This window comes from Vidua macroura, chromosome 1 (genome assembly GCF_024509145.1).
Source record: "Vidua macroura isolate BioBank_ID:100142 chromosome 1, ASM2450914v1, whole genome shotgun sequence".
In the NCBI taxonomy this organism is placed as follows: Eukaryota; Metazoa; Chordata; class Aves; order Passeriformes; family Viduidae; genus Vidua; species Vidua macroura.
In genome coordinates this window covers 42,191,951-42,218,346 of record NC_071571.1, presented here as the reverse complement: position 1 = coordinate 42,218,346, position 26,396 = coordinate 42,191,951, and the positions used below count along the sequence as shown (strand labels likewise).

The 26,396-nt window shown below is 36.9% G+C and overlaps 1 protein-coding gene across 3 annotated transcripts in view; it reads right to left on the bottom strand.

The window, feature by feature from the left end:
• Positions 1 to 26,396, bottom strand: part of ANO10 (anoctamin 10) — a 121,500-nt gene that overhangs the window by 8,870 nt on the left and 86,234 nt on the right. For 2 of the 3 annotated variants that reach the window (XR_008439830.1, XR_008439825.1), the window contains 2 exons: positions 14,956 to 15,101; positions 13,936 to 14,027 (listed from right to left, as the gene is read on the bottom strand). The exons of the other annotated variant lie outside the window; for it this stretch is intronic. The gene's annotated coding sequence lies outside the window, so the exon portion shown is untranslated. Of the gene's footprint in view, positions 1 to 13,935; positions 14,028 to 14,955; positions 15,102 to 26,396 lie in introns of those variants that run through there. 3 annotated transcript variants of the gene reach the window in all.

The window sequence follows — 26,396 nt, the reverse complement described above, 5'->3', positions numbered from 1 at the left end:
CCATTTCTTTGTGGCAGGCAAGAAACTTCAGCCTCACAAATATGTCAGAAAATTCCAGAGAAATCAAATGTCTGAAAAATATAAGTAGAAAATTTTGTAGTATATCTGAAGTAAAAACTACATGTTAAGAAATCAGACTTCAACACTGGGCAGACACATAGGAAAAGTAACCATTCTTGTGAAGGGAGTTCTTTCTAAGAGGAAATTTACCTCTTTGTTTATCTGTTGTATCAGCATGAAAAGTAAGTTTAATTCTAAAGTAACTGTTATCAGAATATTAAAAAAATATTTTAATACAGTAAAGTAGGAAAAACTACTCAGTGTTTAGATTATTTGGTATTAGGCAAGGAGTTCAAGGCCAACAATGAAGGGACCTGCCAGGCAATCTTATTTGTTTTCCTCTCCTGCAGAAGCTCTCCTGACCCAAGCACATGTTATTACAATATAATTTTGAGTAATATTTTCATTCTTGCTTTTTTCTTCAAAGACAAGTTCTCTTCTGCTTCCTATGAGGGCTTTGCAATTGCCTAGTTACAGCCTAGTGAAAAAATAATCCACACAGAGCCAGTAAACTATTTCTAGTTACAGTAATTTTATAACATTCTGAAGCAATCAACTCTGTGAATGTTAAAGTGTGTCAAACAGGTCTTTAAATACTTACAAAATGGCAGTGGCACCACTGACAGAATTTCTTCCTTCACCAGAGATACCTGTGAAAAGGCAAATTCCCTCCTGCCACATTCCCAGCTCCTCGGGACGACTATGCACCCATAGAAAGAAATAAATAGTTTTCCCTTAAACACTGGGCCAAAGTATCAACTGATTACATGCTATTGATTTGCTCTTAAATCTATATTTAAGTTGGTATGTGTCTGATCAGATAAAGTCAGTTACTCAAATTAGTTCCGGTGGATTTATGGTTTGATCTGGCTCAGGAAGTTTTTGAACAAAGCACAGGCATGGGGAACAAAGCGCAGCACAGATGGGGAGATAAATGTTATTCCTGCTTTTCACCCCATCCTAGACATCTGCATGTTGCCACTTTAGAGGTTTTGGAACCATTATGCAAATATACACAAAGGACACAGCTTACTAAATGTGCTATTTTCATTGAAGGGGCACAACTGGACAAAGAGCATTACTCTCACTGCACTACAAAAGACTGTCTAATAAGCAGGTAGGAGAGTAAAAGGTTGGTTTGGTAGTTTATAACTGCATTTCTTCAAAATGAGTAAAGTTGTGACAGCTGACATAGTCCTAAATTATAGGTATGGCAATATTTACAAATTTATAATCTTTATGAATTGCCCTGCTTAAGTCTGTTGCAATTTTGAACAACATAGCAAAGGGTAAAGGTCTGGTTTCTATGAAGGCAATGGCAAAGTTCTCTTTTACTTCAGTGAAACCAGACTTTCTCACTTTCTCTTTATATGCTTCCACTATTAGGAGTGAACAAAATGCTTTTTCCCTTTTTCCAACACATTAGTGGGAAGAAAACCTCTTTGCTGTAGGCTGCTCACCACCTTTATTTTGAAGTGATGAAGTGCTCTGCCTCCACAGCCCCCTGTTCAGAGCTTCCTGGACGGTATCAGAGACCCTCACAAAATTCTGTGCCTTTCTGCCTCTAATACCATCAGCAATTTCTTTGCAAAGCTTTATGAAATTCTTTTGCAATAAAGAGCAAATTAAAGCTGTATAAGAGCTACTATTTTCAGTCTGAAGAGAGATATTTTAAGCAGCTCTGTAATATAAAGACAAACAATGACCTGTAGATATGTTGAGTATTAGCATTTATTCTCTTTCTGAGATCTGCTTTAGTGCCTTTGAACAGCCTATGCTGTGTAACTGAGAAACTACAAAAAAGATTTTGGGATAAGGTTTAAATTGAAAAAAAATGGATGAATGATTTCTGACTATTGAATTTTATTATTTTCATGCCTTGCCAACCCTATAATCCCAGTTCCTTTCTGTTAATTTAAATTTTGTGCAATACAATACATAAAGGCAGAGTATATGTATTATATAAAATACATCTACATTTGTAAGAATTTCTTTTAATAAGATTGTGGTTTTTAAGTTTAGAACTTAGTGTTAAAATTTTTACCTTCTAAACAAAACCTGAATGATTACAAAAAAGGTCATGCATATGGCAGTTATTCTTCTACTTTGTCAACATGAACCTTGTGTCTATGCAGGCCTTCCATGCACAGAGTAAGTCAATTTTCATATGCCTTGGTAACATTCCTCCTTATTTTTTTCTGCTTTTTAATTTTATTAAAGTATTTTTGCTTTATTAAAGCATTTTACTCCCTTTCCTTATTTATTCTTTGTGGATTCCCCACTGTTCTACTGTCCTAGCTGTACCCTCTCCCTTATATTTTCACTTTCAATTCCTTCAAAATGAGAAATCGTTCCCTTCTGCCTCTAAATTCACAGGTAGGGAAGGGTCAGATTTGCTGGCAGAAAGACTGCCAAGAAGACTGGCCCTGGAGGCTGTCAGCTTCCTGGTGGGAAGAGAACCCCACTTCTCCTCCCACTCCCATTATCCTGCTCTGCCTTTCAGGAGCAGTGGGAACCAAAGGAAGGACAAAGTACTGCCAGCACAGCCCTGCTTTGGGGCTCTGTCCTGAGGGGCTGGATAAAGCCAGACAATAAACTGAAGCCTAGAAATGAATGTGTGGGACAGATATATGCAGCTCCAGTCCAGCTGCTGTTCTAGACTGACCTCCTTCTTTTGCTTCAATGGAAATCAGAGCTAATGATGCCAGCTTCAGCATGCACCGGGGGATTAACTATTGTGATTCATGTTAAATTGACACACTAATTTAATTCTATCAGACCTCAAAGCTTTGGAATGTTTTTTATACATTGCAAAGTGCTTTTACTGGATATCCTGGGTCACCAGTACCATCACACTCCTATTCCTCAACTGTAATCTATCACAAAAAATATATTATCTAGCATACAACACAAACATCTAAAGTAATTTCTCTCCAACATATTAGCTGTGGCACATCACAACTGTCCAATTGCTATAGAAACACTGTACAACATTACCATTTCTGAGAAAATATGTTGTCTTGTAAATTTTATAGTAGGACTTTTATAAAATAAGTTGTTACATCTGTCAAACCAACCATATTTTAAAAAACATGCCACTAAGTGCTGTGAAAAGTCTCTAAATAAAAGCTGAAAACATCATATGATTTTGCATCAGTAAAGTGAGTCAATATTATCCAGTGAGTCACCTAGCTAATTCACAGCAAACTTCTGTGATGGTATAAGATGGAAGGTGCTCACACATTTCAGAGATCCTTCAGGGCAAATCAAATATACAAGCTAGGGCAGGACAAATAATTGCAAAATATTAACAAGCTGCAGAAATCCATTTTCTGCACTTCGCGCTTGGTAATCTGTCAGTGCTCACATGCTCCTGCTTCATTCTTGGCACTGGAAACAATCAGAAAGACACACCATTATAGGACCAAGAGAACTGCAGGAACCATGGCCATTAGTTACACCCTTTTCTCAAACAGTAACATTTCACAACCACAGCAAAAGACTTCTTCTAAAAATTAAAGCAAATATCTCTTATGTATTAAAATGACAGCAACACAATTTCCCCTACTAATAGGAAATTACAATAATTATTAGTGGCGTAAGGAAATACAGCAAAGGCTGTGGTTTACAGTAAGCCAGTGTAAGAATGCATCTACCAAGGACCTGAATAGAATCCACACACCCAGATTCTCATTCTCTCTCTCTGTACCTGTATACTGCATCTATTTATCTATCTAAAATAGAGAAAATGCATTCATAAGTAAGACTTTAACAGTTTGTATTTAAAATGGCATTATCCACAATATTAATGGGAGGCTGTTAGGTTTTGGTTTCCATGTGTTGGTTTTTGCTGCCCTGAAAATTCTCCTCCCAATGCCTTCCTCATTTGTAACTGTGAAATTTGGAAAGTAGCCAATATTGCTACCATAATGTTATAGGGAATTCACACTTCAGTCCAGAAAAGGAGTTTTTCAGCAGGCAGTACATACTAAACACTAATTTGCATTGAGCACTAATTAAAAATATGCATTGTATATGTTACTCTGTATTACTCTGTATGAATCTCATATAACTAACCTTCAAGTAATTGTATTAGAATTTTGCCTTCCTATTAACTTTTGATCAAAGAAACCTATCCCATTGAAATTGCCATCTGCTGAACCTGCTTCTTGACTTTGTTTCATCTTTCTGTGACATGGGAATAATCACCAATACTATCGGGAAAAGAATATATAAATAACACCTTAAATAAGTTTTCTCTCTCCTGAAATCTGCAGGGGTTTGACTAAAAAGAAGAAAAGAGGGTTTTGTCCTGTGTTAGTGAATGGCTGAATCTCCTTTCAATGATTTCTGCTGATCAGTGAAAAAATAGAAAAGAAAATACAGCTCAGAATCACTATCATCCTTATAAATGCTCTTATATTAAATGCTTATGTAACAAACTGGAAGAGTCACAGTGGCATTAAAAATAATCTTGTTTGTGAAGCAGATATGAAAATCCTCCCTATTGATGAGATAAGCTTACTTACAGCAAGTAAGGAACTGCTCCCATTAATTGTTGCTCCCAACACTTTCATATACTTCTCATGGAAACAACAGGACAGATCACTCCCAGAGAAGTTGTTACTGGATAAACTAATTAATGATTTGATCTGGTAATTTCAGCATCACCATGTTAAAAACAAGTAAGGGAAGCTCTGGGTGTGTCCCACCTGCAGAGGAAAGGTGTCTTCTTACCACATGTGAATCTAATTTAGCCACTTAAGTTTCTCAACTGGCAGACCAGTTAAATTCTGGGTTTACTCAACAGTATTTCCACCAACCCAAACGTCTTTCATTTAGTTAGGAATTTACCTCACTACTGGTTACCAAATGTTAGTTAGAATGTATTAAGAACAGACCTTTCCATCTCCCCAAAGAGGAAAAAGACAGGCTAATTAATTTGATAGAATTTCTCCAGTTAGAAACAGGAAGGACCAAGAGTAATGAACCTTATCTACTTAGCAGATTTACTACTCTTTTATATACAAAAAGTAATCTTACCTTTTGAAAAAATCCACCAGCTCAAGATGCTGATAACAACCCCCACCCCTTTCACAGAAACAGACTTCCTTAGTTATTCCATTTATTTCAAACTATTCAAAGACAGAACTTCTCTTCAACAAATATCCAGCAACCCCTGCTGTGTTATGGGCAGTTCTGCTCTTCCAACAGCATGTCAAATTGTCCTTAAATATCTAAGGCTGTGTTGCTGCCTAAACTTTTTCAAGTCTTTTTTTTTTCCTTCCTAGGTAACCAAAAGCAACACACAAGGCAGAATTGTAGAAAGTGTTTGAAACTTGCATGGGCAAGCAGATGGTGACCTGTACCTGCAGCACAGACACCCAAAAAGACCTCTGGGGCAGGAACTTAACACTTATGCATTTTTATCCAGAGCTAAGGCAACAGAAGTCTTAATGCACTTAAGCCCTCTAAGTGCTACAACTACATAAACTCTGCAGAATAAACAGTTACCAAACACACAGTTCTTTTGTCTCAGAGTCTGACCTGAATATTAAAAACCTGAGTTTGGTGATCCATTGTGGCAGATGTATCATATCCTACATGAAGATTACCAAAATAATTACAAAAACTTTTAAAATTCTTCCACTTTTCCCTGTTTATTTCCTATCAAAATATATGGAGTTGCTATGCCTGCACATGTCTGCTAAACCTGCAAAATATTTTCTCTGCATTGAAATTTAAACTTTTAACATGTCTTTGAAGGAACTTCAATTTGTCAGAACCCTGAAATTTGATTACCCAATCTGGACATGAGAACAATATTGCTCAAAATGGAAGGAGCCTTAAAGATCACCTAGTTCCAATCCACTTGCCATGGGCAGGGATACCTTTCATTAGACCAGGTTGCTCAGGGCCTCATCCAATCTGGCCTTTACTTTCAGGGATGGGGCATCTACAATTTCTCTGGGCAATCTGGTCCACGGCCTCACCATCCTCACAGAACAGAATTTCTTCCTAATATCTAATTTAAACCTACTCTATCAGTTTGAAACTATTACTTCTTGTCCTATCACTACATGCCCATGTAAACATTCTCCCTCCATCTTTCCTTTAGGCTCCCTTCAAGTACTGGAAGGCCACAATTAGGTCATCCAGAGCCTTCTTTTTTCCAGGATGAAAACATCATGTTGAACATCTTTGCTGCTTTTTCCTGGGGTTTTAGAGTTGTTGGCTTTTCCCTTCCTTTATTTTTCCTCCTAAAAAGAGATTAATTCCTCTCCTCACCTATCCATCCTTTCTGCTAAGCTGCCCCATTAATTAATTCCAGAGTTTTATCTGGGAAATGGTCCTTTCTGGCTTGTATTTTTCTTTCATAATAAGCCAATACCCTACCAAACATTCAGTGTCCGACAAGGTAACAATTTCTGGCCCAACAAGACACATTTTAAATGTTGCTTGCTCTGCTCTGAGGGACCAAGGAGAGGTCACAGAAAGGCAGCAGACTCTTGAGTTGAGAAGTGCACTACTGCAGTATATATTGCTCTGGGATGGTTTTGCTCTGAGATAACAGGGTAGGTAGACCAGGCTATGGCTCATTTCTCTACACACATTCCATATTCTTTTGACTTTTGGAAGTCTTGTAGTTTATTCCACATGAAACAAAAATTGAGACGGTAGAGAAAAAAAAAAAAAACTTGGAATATGAATAATACTATTATAATCAGAAGAAACAAATAAAAAATATTCTCATATGAAAATAAGGTAATCAGACAAAAAAATCACAGATTGGCTACACAGCCTTAACAAAGACTCAAGAACTAAAGCACTGTCAAAAAAAAAAAAAATAAAGGTCAGCTGCACTGGTAAATGAGGAAGAAAAACCAACCAATCCAAAACCAAACAAGGCAACTAAACTAATAAACTTCAGATTCTCCAAATGCTTCCCAGAAAAGTAAATCTTTCTGTTTTCAATCTATTTCAGAGGATATATAGCCATAAGTAGTGCACATTGCTCCTGTAAGAGAGTGAATAACCTAGCAAATGACAGAGGCACAATTGCTCTGAAATGATAGCTGAAGTTTTACTTGTCGTCAATAGAAAATAAAGGAAAAAGAAAGAAAAAGAGTATTACAGTACCTTAACTTATAAAATGTTCTATTTTATTCAATCCTGCTTTTCCATTTAATTTCCATTTATTTTACAAAAACTTTAAAATACAATAAAGCTTTAAAAAGTATCTGTCTGAATTCAGTTCTTTTGGCAGATATTTTCCTTCTGGCTTCTCTAATCCGTTTTATATGAGCTGGCATCTTAAAAAGCATGCTTTAGTATGCAGAGCCTAACAGTACTGCTGAACCCTCCTGACAGCCTGCTTCTCAGAAGCAAAAAAAGACATTATCTCCCCAAAAGACCTGCTCTAAGCAGTGTTCTCTCCTGCACATGAGCTACCTGCCACCCCATGCCCTGTTATTTGTTATTCATAGAGCTGCACATCAAAGAGAACCAATCCTGAGAGCACATACAGGAAAACTTACTGCTTTGGTTAAGCACACAGCTATTTATATCATAGTGTGTTGCTTTCCATGTACATAAATGAATTTGTTTTTTATGTAAATTCTCTCAGAATATTGGAGAATTCAGTCTCTTATTAAATAAACATAAAGCAGCAATATAATATTGCTTCTATAAGAGAGCAACACTGAGACTGATACATGCAATGATGTATAGATACTTGTCTATAGAAAGCTGCAGTACGTGCCCCATGATTTCAGAAAGTTCTTAGCAGAATGTTATACTGAGCTGACAAAAATGTACAATGTCAGTCACCTCAGTTTACTACTTATTTCAGGAAGAGAAGGTTAAAGGAACTCCATTCTTGTCTGCTTGCTAAATTACCCCAAATACATTTTAGTACTTTATAATCTGTTACAAACTACATTCAATATCCTATACTCTGTATGAATAATAAAAAATGTTATTTTCAGCTTGTCAAAAGAAGTATTTCAGTTTTTACAGCACAGTGTGTAATGAATTAATTACACACTAGGTAATTAGAATTTAAAATATTCACCATGCTAACTTAAAAGGATGCTGAATACTTCTTAAAGACTGACATGGTCTTTGACCCCAACCAGCTTTTTTTGAACACAAAACCTCTCCAATTTCTCAAATGTCAAGCCTTGCTGCTTTTCCACAGAAGTGTATGAGAATTCAAATGAAGCAGAAATCCTGTCTTTATGATGCTCTGCAGAACAATGAAAGAAGAGGCAATGCTTGTCTGTTGGTTGTTACAGACATTCAGGTTAAAAACTTCCTACATCCTTCGTACGCCCATCAGGCCTTATTTGCCCCACTTAATGTGCTCTCTATTTTGCTTGCATATTGAAAACCCCCTCATGCTACTGTGACTAACTTTCTTATATTAAATTTTCTCTGTTTAATCACTTCATAATTCAACCATTTCATAGTTCAGCTGTTGTTTCAATGGGATGGTCTCTAACAAATTTGCTGGCAGTCTGAACTACATGTAGGTTCTGGCCAGAATGGCATTTTCCACAATCTTGTGCAAGAAACAATTTTGATTTAAGGAGAAAATGCAATCATAATGAATCAATTTCCAGTGTTCTAAGACGTGTAATCCTACTCAGAGTTCCTCAGTTCTGTAAATATCTGCTTTCTTGAGGTTTTGTGCACACGCTAAATCTCCTCTCCCAGGAAGACTAACACATGCCATCCACACACAGTTTCCTACTGTGGGTGCATATTCATAACAAAGTGCAGAATGAATACTTTGTTGTTTATCCAGTACCTGAAGAGTTTATGTATGCTATGTCCCCTTATGCTAAACGAAAGGACTTGGAAGTAGGTAAATGATAGATTTACATATCAACAAAACACTTTGACAACTCCAGCTATTAATGGGTAGCTTCCCTTCCTCCCTTCAATGCCTGTCCACATGATCATTCACACTGTCTCTGATTCAAAGCAGCATCCTCCCACATATTCACAGTTGATTAGGAGTTAGATTTGAGAGTCTTTCAGCTGCACAGCTGACACAGGACCGCCAAGAACAGCTTTGCTTCTGGATGTCTCTAGAAAAGGGCAGAGTTTGGTAACAGGGTAGCAAACAAGGGGGTTACTTTTTGGATTTCAGGAGTACAGAATTTCCTGTGAGCTCAGCACTAATTCAAACACTGCTAGGTGTAGCTGGGTAAGTAAATGCAGGCAAGTATCTTGCTGCATTTGTTGATGACTTGTTACCCTGTTAGTCTCCTTAGTGACAGGCTTATATTGAGTATAATTTACTTATACTTACACTGCATTTACTTATTCTGAGTAACCAAAACATCAAAGTTAAATAAAAAAAAAATTCTGAAGCTGAAGCGTTCAAAGTACATGGTCATCCAAACTGTAATAGGACAAGCAAGTAACATAATCACAAACCTTGAACTGACAGCATGCATTACTACAGAATAATTATTAAATAATAACTCTAAAATTCAAGTAAGTCTCTGAATTTCAGTGGTGGCCAACTGCCTCCTAAAATCTGCAGTTTTCACAGTGACAGTATGTCTCTTTAAAACCACCTGAGTCAGATGTCTAAAGGGCCAGGGCCATGGAGCAAGAGATTACAAAGTAACTTTCCACCTTTCTAGAGAAATTGGCCACCAGCCAATTTCAACAAAAGTCGTAACTTTGCAGAGGTCTCAAGGATGCCAAGTGTCTCTTCACCCTATGAAAATCAGTAGCTGTGTATGAAAGGAAATCCAAACCTACAGCCTATCACTGAAAACAGAATTGTAGCTCAGAGTAACTGCCACTGGTTTAATGAGGACATGTGCACAGATGCCTATAGGCTCAGGAAAGACAGGACATAAATCCTCAGGAAATCAGGCTTCATTAGTTCTGCTGCCTACAAGGAAATTGCAACGGGAGAACATGCAAATGGGAAAGTTTATTGTATAAGAAATCAGTCCAATCTCCTTCACAGTATCTGTCCCTGTACAGTCTTGATAAAATACAGTCTTGATTTTCATTCCCTTCCCTGTTTACAACCTGCATTTATCAAAATTCTGCCATTTTCACTAGTCTCTCAGCATACAGGTACCAATTTTTTTAAATTTCTTTTTACTTTTATCTACAAAAGACTATAAGACTCTATGTCCAAAATACCTTTTAGCCCTTTTTTGTCTCTAAATGAAAGTTATTGTTCTATTTGAGAGAGTAAGCAGGTAAAAAGAAATTTTTATAATATTTTTAAAGAATCAAATTAATGCAAGCATGATGGAAGGAAACCGTCAACTGCAACAAAAATCAGAATAACTACAACTTACTGCTTTGATAAACTTGAAAACACTCATAGTTTATAGAAATGTAGCTCTCAAAGGAGCCAGGAGATTAATATCTGCCATGGCAACCAAACAGAGCAGTCTTCTGGCACTTTCTGAATGAGCATTTAGGAGGAGATTAATTCAATACTCTGCATGATGAAAGGGCTCTTGAGATCCATAACTGTCTCCCACAAATTACCCTTATTGTACAACTGGATGTTTAGAACAGATTGCACATTATCTATATTGAACTAGAGCTTTCACAGCAAATTTATGTGAAACAGATTAAGCCCACATGATGTGTCACACTAGTTTTCACCCACTCATTTCAGGGCATTTATAAAAATGGGCATTTTATTAAATGGATCGTTGCAGTTTTGCAGGATTTATTTTTAAGCTTATTTATATTTAGGAGTACTGTAAAGCCTTTTTACTATGAAACTTTGAAATTTCTGAAACACATAAAAGCATAAAAAATTACTACAGAATTTACACTCTGGTATGTAAACGGACGGCAGAAAGTCTGCCACGTAAGCAAGCATTACCATCTTCATTGTGCATTTCATGCTGTTTTGAACTTACAGTAAATTCAAGTGATGACATACCTCAATAAATAATTATGTCTTCCTATTTTTATATATATGAAACCATAGTTTTCAGCAAATACAGCACCTGATGAGCACCAGACAGCTCAATGTGTCTTATAGAACACCTTTTAGAAGAGTGTGTTAAACATCTACCTGCTTCATCAGAATCTAAATTACTACGGAATCTTTCCTCCCAGGACAAAAGTGATTTGGTATTTTATTTACTGATTTCCTTATATTGCATCCAATCATACTGTACAACATAAAACCCAGAAGAAACCTGGAGTAAAACAAGAGCTAGAGTGCAAGCACATTTATAAACGATTGTAGGAGAGAAGAGCCAGTCAATTACTCTTAGGAAAGAGGAAATTCTATTTTCTCTTCTGAGGCTACTGAAAACTCTTCACCATAGCCCAGCAATGCTCAAGATGAAGTATTTCACCTGCTGGATTAAATGAAGAGTTTCCAGTTGTTTGCAGTTATGAGTAACACCTGGGTTGCACAAACTGTTCTGAAGGATGCACACCCATAAAGTAATCTTAGCCAGTCTGATGAGAGCTACTTGAGATTGAAGATTATAAATAGCTTTGATTCAGTTTTGTATCTGGCAACTGCAATGAATGAAAGGTGAACTTTTCAAAAAATTTCTAAAGGCCACACATAATTTGTAGTGATAGACAGTGGAAATTAGACACTTAATCCATCAGCATTTCTGAAAATCTCACTTTGGCTTTGATTACATTATCATACATTATTTCTAAAAAACCCCTATTTCTTTACAAGTAGGAATACATTAGGCAGGCAACAAGAAAAACAAAAAAGTAGTGAGTGTAATTACAATTTTGAAGATCCAAGACTTATGTAGAGCTACCATTTATTTGCAAATGAGACAATTCTGAATCTACATCCCTTATTTTGTACTCTGTACTATGTGTGGAGGAACTGAGTATCCTGAATAATAAACACCATGTAAATCAAGGAACAGCAGTTAGGTTCTAAGCAGAGAAAAACAAGTATTTACATTGCCATTAAACAGTGAAAATAAAAATAAATTCAGGTGAAGCAACCTCACTCACTGAACATCCTGTAACTTAAACTGAGCTAAGAAGATTGGGTGGAATAAAGATCCAGGGCAGAAGGAGCAAAGCTGTGGTTTGCCAAGTTCCCTTCAATTTACTACTTCTCACTTCAGTCCCGTTTTACAATCATTATATCATTGACAAACTTTCAGTCCTCACTTTTGTACTGATAATTAATGCTGTCATAAGTTTTAGAAGGTCTTTAAAAACATTAGGCATTTTAAGCATTCAAACATCACCAAAAAAAATCCTTCTGGGCTTGAGAGTAAGAGGCTCTCAAACCTAATGGAGTTGGACTGATTATTCCAGATAAAGACTTTCATGTTTCTTGACTCTTAAAAAGCAATGAAGTGAAACAGATTTGTACATTTCACCATTTAAACTCTACAGGAAAGCTACACAGGTTTTAATACCTGTATTTTAAAAAACAGTTGAGGTTTTGCAAACCAGTATAATGATACCTCTCCCAGAAGCGTATCTGTTGATTAACAAACCTCCAAAACAAATCTTTCCTGCATAAATAGAATTAAATGTGTTACAGTTTCAAGTCAATGTATTTCCAAGGAATTAGAAACAGTAATTTGAAAATGGTCTCAAAGGATTTGCAGAAGTACTTACATGATGGAGTAAATTACTTCTCCCCAATACTACTGCACCAAGGCCATTATTTTCCAAAGCTCCTCTTCACAAACAAGCTAGACAAATCTACAAAATGTGCTAAGAATTCGAATTTGCAATTCATGAAAGAAAATATGTAACCAGAGAGCAAAGAATCATTCACAGATATGAACCTATCCCAACACCAAATTTCTCTGTCTCCATGTCAGCTGAATCTGAGGCTTTATGCCCGCACTTTTTCCCTCCCTCTCTTTCATAAAAAAACCCAACCACAAATGTCCCAGTTAAAATTATCTTTCTGATCTGTGCCTTTAAATTTTCACCATTCTCTTCAGCCTACTGTTCCTTCACATGAAACTAAATTCTTCTGATTTTTGGAAGCTTTGTCATCTATTCAGCATCCACTTACTCCATTCTGACACAGAGAACTTAACTATTCTCATGGCTGTACCAAAAAGTAATTTCTTGCTAGCATGCTTCTCCCTCAATATTATTGCTCATGCATGAGGACACACAGGTATGGGAAAGCTCTCCACAAGCATTCAGAAAAAGCATCCTGAAAAATCACTTTAATGTATAAAGGATAGTTTAGAGAACTCTGACCAGGCACTTATTAGTCATTTATCATGGATGTATTTTCCTCGGGGGGGGGGGAGGGGGGAGGGGCTAAGAGTTCTTCACCAGATCTGATTAGATCTGCCACATACCTCATTGGGGTTTTTTTACCATGTCCTCCAGAACCTATTTTTGCTATAGTTCTAATATTGTAGTTTAATGTAATAGAAAGTATTATCTAATCTTAGCTATAGATATCACTACTTGTCTCCTATAATACTTACAGTGAGAAACTGGAAATGCAGCATGACCTGTAACATATTTAGAGTATAGTATTGGGAAGGGAATATATTTTGTAGGAATAAGTTATTTTCATGACTGAGTAAAGACATAATGAGAGCTGTACTTCACATTAGGAAAGTTTTATAGTTCCAGATATTCTGAATGAATGTAAATTTAAATTTAGTAAGATGTGTTCTGAAGGCAACCTTGTAATTTACATACCTTTTGAGTCCTTAGGAACAGGGCTGACTGTTGCCTTGGAAACAAAGACTGCTCTAGTGTGTTCATTTCAAGGGATTCAGTCAATTTGAAGTCTAACTTCCAACTGCTAATTTTATAGACAGTGCAGGTGCAAAAGTTTTTAAGACCAGAACAGAAACGGACAACAGTGTATATTTATTTTGCACTGCCCTTGGGAAATGATGATATTCTTGCATAACACTCTCCAGGAAACTCAATTGTATATTGTCCTTCTGCATATGAGGGTGATTATGATAATGGAGGAAACAAACCTGAAAGTAAAAATGCAAAAGCCTTCAGGCATAAACAAGCAACGTATAATTTGATCCCTGTGTTCTTTAAACTGACCTAGGATATTTATGAAAAAAAAAAAAAAAAAAGACGAACAAGAAGATAACAAGCAAAAAACTACCCAATGCTCTACTTCGATGGATACATTCTTTTTTTTTCTATGTATCTATGTTTAGATAAAGTATTTGTAAAGATGAGGACTAACATTTAAAAAGATATTCCATTCATCATTTCAGTGAAGCCATTTTGTTTAAATGAAGCACAAAAAAGGACAGGAAGAGACACTACCAAGCAGGACCTTTGATAGGGAATGACACTGATATTTTCTGAAGCTCAAATTCAGTCTTGTATAAATGGGCCCCATTATTCACCCTCAACTAAATCATGACATATCTCATTTTGTCCCTTACTTGGTCAACATATAAACATTCAATTTTCAAACAGGATTTAAATTATGAGCCAAGTTTTTAGCTAGTTTCTGCCCATAAAAATATCAACACTTCACCCTGAAGGAGACTTGTCCCACGATGCTCCATGTACAGATAACAGAGAGGGGTAGGTTCCTTCATAGATTGCTCATAATTCAGAGTGAGATTCCTCTTTTCTTCAAGATATGGAGGAAACTGGCATACCTAAAGCAATTTTTCCCAGTACGTATAATATTCAGTGCAGGTAATTTAGTAGTCCTAGCTATGATAGCAAAATGCCAGTACTACATAAATACCTCCAATCAGCTATAGGGGTTTAATGCTGTTAAAAATATTTTTTTTACCTCACATGCACAGGGCCCCTTAACTTCTATTATCTCCCATTGTCAGAAAGTTACATAGCACAATCCCCAGAACATTCTTTCATCAATCCAGTTTGCAGAAACTATTGTTTCCACTCAGCTGTAAAAGAATCACTCACTTGCCCATCTTATATCTGCATTCTCCATTCCTGCTGGTGAAATTCAACCACACTCTTCTTCAGTAGTCCAGGATTTAATATACCTAAAAATTTCTCATGACTAGCCTTGCCTTTCTAATCAAACTGCAGAACCCCTGTCTAAAAGACTGATGAAAATGGAAGTCATTTTACAAGAGAAGAAACAGTTCATACAGAAAAAAAATTATTTTCACATAAGCATATGCAGTAAAGGGGGCCACAGACAGCACATACACCCAAAGGGGAAAAAATCCCCAAACCTTAAAAATACCCTGAAATAATAAATAAAATTTAAATGAAGCAGCTACTGAATGATTCAGCATTTAAAAATTGCCATGGACAAGTTGTTCAGTATTACCAAAAAACAGTTGTAAGGGTATATGGTTATGTACAGACTCAGAGGCACATGCAGGTGTATAAACATGCATATTATGCACAGGAGTTAATACACTAATGTGTATTAGGAAAATAAAAATGTACTTCTAATAGAATAAGAGAACTCACAGTTAACATACATTTCAACATGATAATGAAGGCAGGAATTGCTCATTATTTTTTCTGCTGTGGAGAGAACAAAATTGCTTGCTTTTGGTATCAATGTAAAGCTAAAAAGCAAATGAGAGAACAAGATCTTCTAAATGTGCCATGTGCAACTACCTTTCCTGTCACTCCTCCACCTTCTCAACTTTCAATTTCAGGTTTCGGTATTCAGGTTTTTTTTTGCACCAGGCTTTCTTTGGAAACTATCACATTCTGTTATCACTGAAATGAAGGCCTTCAAGAACTGAGTATTTTGAGTGTCATAAGAAAAATGTGTGCATAATGAGGGTAAATTAAATGACATTTAATCTATTTGAGAGGCTGGGAGATACTGTTCAAATACTGAATATTGTGATGAGTGAACTGAACAATTCAGAATAGATTCTTTTCTTCCGTAGTTCTTTGTTTGTGTCCTTATAAAATCAATGTAAACAAACTGCCTAGCAGAGCAAAGCTGCCATGGGTACTTAAATGACTTTTTTCAGCTTGTTTCCTTTCCTGGATTAATTCCATTGTCACTTTGTGTAGAGCTGTGGAACACTCATAGTGGCAAATAAATGATGTTTACAAAATACTTACTGTACAGGGACTTTAAAATGCCTAACAGCTGATTAGAGTCCAGGGTGAACTGCAATGAGGCAAGGAGTGTAGTTACGAAATCAGGTTAAGGAAACTCACTGCATGACAACCTAACAATCTCTCCCATGGAGACAAGAAATATTAAGGTCAGTAAAACAGAGAAATGTGAAAGTGGGAAGATTAGTAGAGTCTATACACCAAAACGAGTAAATACAAAAACCCTTTTGGAACAAAACACAATGAACATAATATAAAAAGCAGGTACAAAATTTGAGAGAATAAATTTGAGAGAGGAAGGGGAGGAGACTATTTTTATACCAAACAATTCTGTAAACCACATTTATTTCATACTCAAGGACACTTTGTCAGATAAGGGTAACCTTCCGGCTGCAGACTGACATACAGAACTAACTTGTTGTAAGAGCAATGAGCTAACTTGTTTGCCCCTTGTTTACCTAAAGACTCAATGCTAAAAAAACACTATTTTACCGTAACTAGTTCTTTAATTATATTGTATAGATTTGCTGCTGATACACTTGACACCCATGATTGCTGTGGACAGCCAGTCCTGAAATCCCAGCTGGAGAAGAAACAACCAGCTCCCCATTTCTTTATAGATAAAAAACCAGTAAGATATAAACTCTGCTGTGGCAAAAAATTACAGTGCAGCATGATGAACACAGGCTATACATACTGCATATACATACTTACCTCCACATGTAAATAATTGTATTACATAAAAATTACCTACAGATATCTTGCTCACAGTGACTAGTGAGTTGCACGTGGACAGGATGTTTGTGTGAAATGTTCTACTTAAACAGAACAGGAACTGCAGTATGGCTTCATGGGGCAATCTTGCTGGACATGCGAAATAAGGACAGAGAACTTCCTCAAGGAAAAGACAAAAAACTCAGTTTGCACTAACAATGCAAAAAGCATTTATTCACAAACTAGACATTGAGATCCCAGCAACTGTGAGGTGACAAAATGTGTTTCATGGCACTGAAGAAGGAAAACAGGCTGAAGTAACTTCTGCCAAATGTCTCTTTGTAGAGTTCACAGAAAGCTGAGATTACTGTACACCAGCCAACAGAGTGGAATAGCAGAAAGCTTTCTGCAGGAGGCTGTGGAGGGAAGGTCTGACATACAGCTGAAGTGCCCCTCACTCTGGCAGTGAATTGCACCAACAGCACTGTAACATGCCAGAGGTAGCAGTGCTGGGTATGAACACAGAACCCAACTGCAGTTCTGACAAGCACCATCAGGCAGAAGAGGTAACTGGGCTACAGGCTGGACCTGTGTATTAGCAGTCTCTACTAAAAAATGTGCTCAGTTTAGTTCAATGATGGTCAAGTACAGAGGCTTCAGCTTAATGGTGACTATCCCACAACTAAAGCAAACTGTTTCAGGACAGAGTGAAATTAATACTGCTCCTGTTTTGCTTGAACAGTGACCATTATAGTATGCTGTCAGCATTTGGCCTCTGGACATGTGATCTGTGTTCCACAACATCTGGATGAGAAGAAGCTCCTTGCAAACACTCCATGCCATCTGCACGAAGGTATTGTGGTGCCTTTCCCACCTCCAAGCAAGTTTTTGAGAGGAGACTGAAGGATGAAAAAGAATACTCCTTTGCAAAGCTGAATTCAATTTCCCAATAAGTTAAGAATGTCTTACAGAGTTCTCATCTGTTATCTGTTACAGTTACTACAGTGATTTCAACCATTTAACCTGTAATATAAATTAAATCTGGCACGTTGTCAGGAAGGAGCTGTAGCTATCTGACCGAAGCATGAAGAATTGAGCTCTTACTGCTACTATTAAAATGTGCTGCAGAGGGTGGAAAAGGTTCATCATCAAGCACCTTTCGATCTTGATCTTAAACTGCGATGGATTAAAGAAGTCTCAGCATATATTCCCCCATGAGAAATATCCATGCTTCTATTTGCAGGAGAACTGAAGTTAAATCTGCAGATGATTTTACTAGCAATAACAAAATAACTAGCAAAAAAATTGCTGAGCTGCAATTCTTTTTTGCAAATGCAAAGAAATACTTATTCAGACTGCATATGAAGAGCAGGCCCTTCCTGCTGGGCCTAAAAACTCCCCACCACTTCATAGTATTGAAACATATTCCACTGCAATACAGGTTGCTGTATGTGATTTGCTCTTTTATACTGATACTCAGTTTAAAAAAAAAAAAAAAAAATTCTCATTAACACTCAATTCTGTTCTTCTTACAAATCATTGTATTACTTTTGATTACTTTAATATGTGTGTCTCATGCAATCATGCTGCCAGTGCTGCAGAAATAACAGAGATGCCCATTTTCCAAGAGTGCTGTGTGTTTCCAGGCTGGTGGCGGTGAGTTTTGGAAGAGCAGCCGGTGACCTGGAGCATGGGGGAGCTCTTATGTAATATGCTTATACACCTTACATAACTTTCATATACTGTGACAGCCAAACCATCTCCCAGATATTTGACTATCTGACAGCTCTCCCTCTCTAAGTCTCTCACTATCCGGCTTTCAAGGAGATATTTTAAAGAACTCCTACCAATCCTCCCTCACTTCCCCCGCCCGCCGAGCTCCCCAGATTACAGACACTAATGGCATCATGCTAGCTACCAGCAGGAACAGATGAGGTCTCTGCTTTTTGGACATTTTCACATATATCCCCTGCCAGTAAACCTAACTTTAGAAAAATCACATTTTGCACACTACAGCCATGGCTCCACAGCAGGAGAAATCTGTGTTTTTACAAGTGCTTTTTCTTCTCATTCCCCAGTAATTTAATCTCTAGCTGAGTGGATGGCAAATATTAACCAAGGGCATTCACTGAGGAGGAAGGGAAAGAAAATTTGTTGTGTAGTAAGTAGTATTTAACCCAAATATTTAACAAAGCTACAACTTTTGAACATATCCTGTGAAAAAATAGTTCTTACCAATTGATATCTGAGATCTCTGCTGATATCAATGCAAATAACAAGGCATTTTTAAGAAAATTACCTCTATTTGCCTTTTCTAGCATAGTTACACAGTACACAATGCATTTTTTTAAATGTTTGTTTATAATGATTTAGAGCTTGCAGAAAACATTATTTGTGGAATAAAGTCTTTCCAGAAACTCTAGGTATAAATAATAAACTCCTACATTCTTGGTCAACAAAAAGTTTAACTCCTAGCACATTGTTGTAGCCTAACAGCCTCATTTTGCACCAGTATTATAATGACACTGGCAGAATAGAAAAAGCAGAGATGCTATTGCAAGTATGAAACAACCATCTTACTTCTTAAGTGCCAGCTCTAAGGAAGTAGAACCGCTCTGGTTTTCTTGCCCTTGAAGTTGGGACCTTAATTGTGAGATACCCTCGCTTTAACCTTGTCAACAAAAATGGAACGCAAAATCTGATTTTAAAAAGTAGCATTTAGCAGTAGCAAGCTTCGAAACACAGTCAGAGGATACAAGATAATTTGACCTAAAAAAGCTAAGAGGCTTTGGGCATTAAAGCAGACTCTCAAATGTTTATCTTAGTGCAACAGTTTTGCCCTCACAGCTACCCAGTACGATTAATGTTTGCTGGAAAATATTATGCACACACAATACCTAAGTAGAAAGACAGTAACTTTTAAATGCATGTCCTCCAGGGAAAGCAGTTGCCTGTAGTCAGCTGAACTTTTCAAAACCTGCTTATTGTGACGATAAAGATGCCTTTAAGAAAATAAATTAAATAAATCAGTAGTTACAAAGGAAAGATGTTAACTCAAGTGGTAGACAGAAAGCAGAGGCTGTTGGAATTCTGCTACACATTATGGAGGTGCTGACCAGAACTCCCTAAGCAAAATGTCCCCAAGATCCCAAACAGCAGAAATATTCAACCCCTGTATTTGTAAGTACTCCTTGCATGAAACAAATCCTTCTGCACATAAGTGCCTCTCATAAGAAAGCTAATTACTAATGGAATGTTTAATTTATAATTAAATAAAATTTTCAGATGCATAATACAACTTTATATGAGAGTCACACATGCAAATAAATTCATGAATAAATACCTATTCCTCATCAGTGCAATATTTTCTTCTTCCATTAAGTTAACAAAGTTTGAGAGACTGGACTTTTAAGTGTCCCAGTCCAAAGTGACAGAAATTACCGCAGCTATTTTGAGAAAATAAATAGCATCATGGAACTGTTATGTTGTGGTGTACCTGCCAAGCATACTTCAAAAACACAACAGGCCATGAGATCAACCAAGTTGTGATATCTTGTCTAATGACAACTACCAAACTGGCAGTGTTCAAGACTTTTCATGTTTTGGCGGATGAAGCAATTTTCCATGAAAAATGAACAGGAGAGTACCCTTAGCACCTAATATCCCCGCTCGAGTGGCAAGAAACGGATTAGGTAACTCAATTCAGGTACTGTAATGGGGTGGAAGAAAAGAAACTACAGGAATCTTGCCAACTTGAATTTTCCCAAATCTGGTAATCTGTCTGGCTTTCATTGTGTTAGCAAAATGTTCATCTGGCCTCCAAGAAAGAGGACTATTTGTACCAATGCACATTATTTGACCATCTATACACAAACAAAGGAAAAAAGGAGTCAGCTAAAGCCCTGAAGCATGTGATTTGATTATACTAATTGTCTTAAAGCAAATTTGCAAGTATCATTAACAAGCTGAAAGTAAATCAGACCATCATATTTTCCACAAAGCCTATAAAATAAAGTTACAGAACCTCAAAATGATGTATTACAGAAGCCAAAATGACCTCCATGACAATCTGGACAAATAGCTCTTCTCATATGTAAAAGCTAAAGACTTTTTCCCACCAAACCCAATTGAAATATATTAAAACATCTGCAGATAATCCTCCTATATCCTTGGCACCAAGAATAATGAGTTGTGGCACCGTTTGCTGAAGGACACTGTAGACCCTAAAGCCAAAACTGGTTCAAAATGGAACAGAAGGCTACCATGGAAGAAAGAATAACTGAAGACTACAAAATACAAAGATACTGTATCTGTCTTAGAAAAATCAAGAGCTAGAAATGACTGGAAATTGGGAGAGTTTTAGGAGGAAGCACACCACCTAGTTGCCACATTTTGCTGCTCTTTTCTAGACATTTATTTGTGGATGCTGGGAGAGATGGCATATTGTCTTAGATAAAAGTACTTTTTGTCCCTGATACACTTGTTTTCTAGTCTGGACCAACATCTACCTATTTTCACAGATACAAAATCTTGCCTCCTTTATGTAACATCTGATTTCAGACACTGGACCATGTGACCTTTTCATCAAAAAGTCAAAAAGGTCTCCCACTACACTTCCACGCACTAGCAAATACATACCTACATAACTTACATAACAACATTTCTCACCCTTTCCTTGAGAAGCTAAATAAATTGTCCCTAAATAATTCCTCTTGTATTATGGCAGCAGAGGTTACAAACTGCTGGTTCAGGCTGTCACATAATTTATGACAATCACTTGTACATGTATTAAAAAGAACTGCTGATACTGGAACAAAAGGCTTATAAATGCCCCTGAGGTAGATAGAGACTTCTCACACACATCTTAAATGTGCATCAACTGGAAAAAGTATCAGAACTTAATCTCTGCAGACTTTCTTATCATCATCTCCTGCATACTTGTACACCATCACAGCTACTTTCTGATTCCCTAATCATACAGGCCCATTAAGGAATGCCAAAACCAAGTTCCTTTGATAATACAAGTGCTACCAGTCTGCTCCTAAGGAAACAAGTCAGTTGCAGGAAATGAAGAAAAAAGCAAGTTAGAACTTTCTGGATGATACCTCACACCTGCTTCTATTGAAGTGAGTCAACACAGGGTCCTGGTTTTGTCGCCTGAGGTGGCACAGGGAGAAAAAGGAACTCTCCATTTCCCTTCCCCTTCACGCATAGAGCCTCTGCATCTTCCTCAGGCAGTGGACATCCTGCCATGCCCTGCTAAGGGATCACATTTTCTGTAGTTCCTCATCATTTACCAGTTTTATTTCAATCAAGCAGTGTCCACCACTGAACAGTGTATTTCCACCACAGTTACACAATCATTAGTGAAAATATTACTTTCCCCACCATATCTGTGAAACACATACACTAAATTTTGCTGGTGCTGTCCTGTCATACATACATACTCAACTTAGAGTGGTTACATCTCTAATGGTGACAGAGGGCTTTTTTGTTTTGACACATGCATGACACGTTTTCACAAAGAAAATATCTCATACAGTTCAAAGTGTTTCAGAAAAAAAAATATGGATTTTATTTTAATCATCCAAAGCAAATAGGAGAAAACTCCAAAAACCTCTCAAAATGCCACTCTGCAGGAAGTGTTTATTTTAAAAATGTGACCTTTCCTTGTCCACAAAGAGCATCAGTTGCACCAACTATCTCAACATGGGGATGTGGGCTGGATGACTTCTAGCTGTCCCTTCAAAACTACACCAGTCTATAATTCTATGAAATCACAAACTCTTAAAGCATGTGTTTAAATACAGTCTCGGTGTCAGTCTGGATACTGGTAAAGGGCAAAATTATTTAAGACATTGTAGCAGAATTCCTCATATGGTGGATACAGCAAGTCTTAGAAAACAAGTACTGACACAGAACACATAATTGCTCATTATCTATGAACAAGTGGGTGGTTATCTATTCTGTAGTTGTATCTATTCTGATACAACAGAGATACCATCAGACATAATTATTTTTCAGCTGACATGGATGAGCATATGTAGAGTTTGCAGAAGCCTTCTAATACAAGGGAGTTAAAACAAATAAAACCACCTTTGTTGGACCAAGCTGCTTCATATCCATCTGTTCATTTGAAAGGTTTTTCTCAGCACATATTTGACTAGGTTCAAAGTTTTGAATTGTCACAAATTTTGAGAAGCAACAAAAAGGACAAGTAGACAAAACTGGGTTGCCAAATAATATGCATAAATTACAAGACTCTAAATGAAATATGAATTGATAATTTGTTCTAGGAAATTATGAGTTGCAGAAAAACCCCAAGCCAAAATTCAAATGTTGCCATATGTTATCCAGCATGTGGGAACTCAGTGACTCCTAGGGAATGGTAATTTGACTAAGAGTCAGTCACTTGCACTACCTGCCAGGCAGGTGTCCCCAAACAGACACCTCAAGAGACAGAGGCATTCAAAGACTGAAACCTCCTGCAGTGCTGTCTTTGCCTAGTTTTGAAGAAGGAAGAACAACCATTCCATCCATCTTGAACTCCAACTAGATGAGAGGGTGAGGGAGAGGAAAGTTAATGCTTTAAGGCAGGTTTATAGGAAAAAAAAATATCTTAGTGGATATTACTGGTACAGAGCAGTATTTGGGAGAACTACTGCACAAATTGTCATTGCTTGTGTGACAGGAATCCAAGCCATGTGGGATAGAGGTCACTTGGTGACAGTCAAAGGAGTGATCTTTGCAGTAAGAGATCCCTGATGAGATTAAAGCCCAAGGCATAGCTGCAGCAGAAAGTATAAGGAAAGATGGTCCTGAGCATGGATTCAGTAAGGGATAGATCAGAGTGTCAGTAGCTTTTCCTCTCTTACTTTGCAACACAGTCCTTGTCTGTACCAAGGGATTTTGGTGTCTTTTGTGAATTAAGTGAAATGTTCTGTATTTATATACATTGGTGACACTGTTTATACCTGGTTTACCTGCACATACCCATGATTATAAAATAACCTGTGGCCTGCCCATTAATATAATGCCTCTAACTTACAGGTTCAGGTCAACACCATAGATTGAAAATTAGAGAAAATAATTCACAACGGAGACAAATACCAATTTTTACCTTTTTAAAATCACCCTCTCAATACATTTTCAACTACATCATCTCTTTAGATGCTGGGAGAAGGTACAGAATTAGATATTTGAAAGTGCCAGAAGTAGCAGTCCATGAAACCACCTTTACAAAATTCTCTGTGATAAAAGTGTGAAAAACATTTGCACAAGGACTACTCTAACACACGAAAACACACGAAAACTCTAACACAATTAAGTATTAGTACACACTATTGAATTTAAACAAAATCTACACACATTAGCTACTTTTTTTTTTCTTTTTACGCTATCCAGACAAGCAATTAACATCTTATTTTGGAATAAAAAAATAATCAATATGGCAAGAACTTGACTATTTGCCACGAGTTTTACTGAAATGGCATATATATATCAGAGTGCTATTTCTCATACCACAGAAAGTGGTAGTATTCAAGGCAGCACCAGGAGGCACAGAGATTTTTTCAAAATCAAAAATGAATAAAAGCCCAGTGGCTGTGTAGGCAACATAGCCTAGTGAAGACTTGTTCTTAGAATCACCATAATCAGGCTGCGCAGCATGTGCAAAGACTCAATCGTGGTACAAGTGTCATCACTAGCAACATGAACCCATTTTTAAACTTTTTCCTCTTTTTCAGGAATTCAGTGGGTTCCTGTTCTTTGGTCTACAGTTACATCTCAGAAAGAACTCTTCCTGTAGACAGGATGACAGAGATCTTCTTGGGAGGAGGGGTTGTAGTGGTATAATTAGTAATAGTTAAACATCTAAAATTTGCCTGAAATCATCATCTCCAAAGAGTTGAGATGTATCCTACTTATTGTCTTCCTGCTCACAGAGAAAGTTCTCCAGAGTCAAGTTTAATTATGTCAAATAAACTAGCATTTCCTCTTAAAGTCCATTGTTCTCACTGGGATCTTTTGAGGTGGCATAGGGAAAAGGATATTTAAAATGCAATAGGTGTGTACAAGTCCACAGCTGCTTGCAACAAATATTGTATTTTTTATCATCAAATTCTATTCAGTCCTATAAAGACAATCCCATTATCAAAGCATGGTAAGTGTAACCCAGTGGGATTCTTTTCTTTTGAAGGAATTTTAACATGAGAAGAGATTTAATTTTTATTTCTCACTCTAGTTCTTCGCCTTCTCAGTAACAACCATATTTAGGAGTCTGTAACTAGAGACACATGAATGCCCTGTAAGAGGCTGTTACCAGAGTTCCTGAGATCAAATCTCACTGTGCACTTTACCCTCATTTGGTTGGGAAGTGGAACAGCCTCTTGCCTTGCATTCAAACTAGTACACACATAATTGGGATCCCCACTGGGTTTTGAAACTATGAAAGCCTCATGTAGCTGCAGCAGTCTTACAGTAAGAACAATTTTAACCTAGTTTTTATCCTATCCCCTTACTCTAGGTTTCCTTGTTGAGATCACATCTTGTCAGTGACCTGGGACATCAGGCAAAACGAGAGTACTGAACTGACTGATGTTCATTACACCACCAGGCTTTAGGTCAGGATTTGAAAAAAAGATAAAATGGGTTATCTTTCCAAAGAGACTCAGCTGTTATGGAAACATAAGGTGATGCACAATTTTACGCCTAGCAACAGCCACAGAGAACAAATGGGTTGCTGCAAAAGAAAGTTACATCTGCTGGAAAGTTGGCGCATTATTTGTTTCTATTCCCATTAAGAGCATGCAAAAGTATCATCTACCATCTCATTATGCCTATTAAAAAGTTTATATTTATACTGTTAGCTCTCAAGGGTCCCATAGTAAAATGTTTAACTTATTCCCAACCAGACAGACTTATTGTCATCTCACCTTCAGCTGAAAAGTAACAAATGGGGAGACACAAATCTCCTTCCCAAACTTGAATTTACTTTTCTTCAAGGAGCACAATTTATTTTTGTTTTGCTAACACTTTTCCATTGAAAGAAATTTTCATTAACATATTCTCAAGCAAGCTCCAGGATTAAAGGAATTCATGTTTAAAATACTCTGTCAAAACTATGTTTGAGCACAGTCTGTTCTATGACTGGGTGCAAGTCTTTCTATGCTTAAAAAACTGCTATGAAAATATAATGAATCTTACTTGCATTATATCCTGCTGCTACCAAACATATGCAAATGCTATATTGACATGTCTGAAAGTATTCTTCATATTCAACAGGGAAAAAATTGAATTTGTGAAGTTAAGTAATAGGTTTGCCCTCTTAAAAAAACCTACAGCAACCAACTATTAGCAATGGTTGTATTTTAGCATCAGCTGTGACTTATATCTGATTACACAAACCTGTAGAGCCTATGAAAAAAAGTGCAGCCGCATATTTCTTCAGAAAGAAATGAGGCTTTTTAAAAAATATTTTCTTTCAAACAATGCTATTTTCAAGGATTATTTGGTGGGAGGGTGGTGTCAAAACATAAAGTAAGTGGTTTATTTACTCACATTCTGTTTTAACCTAAATTCAGTGTTTGAGCTCA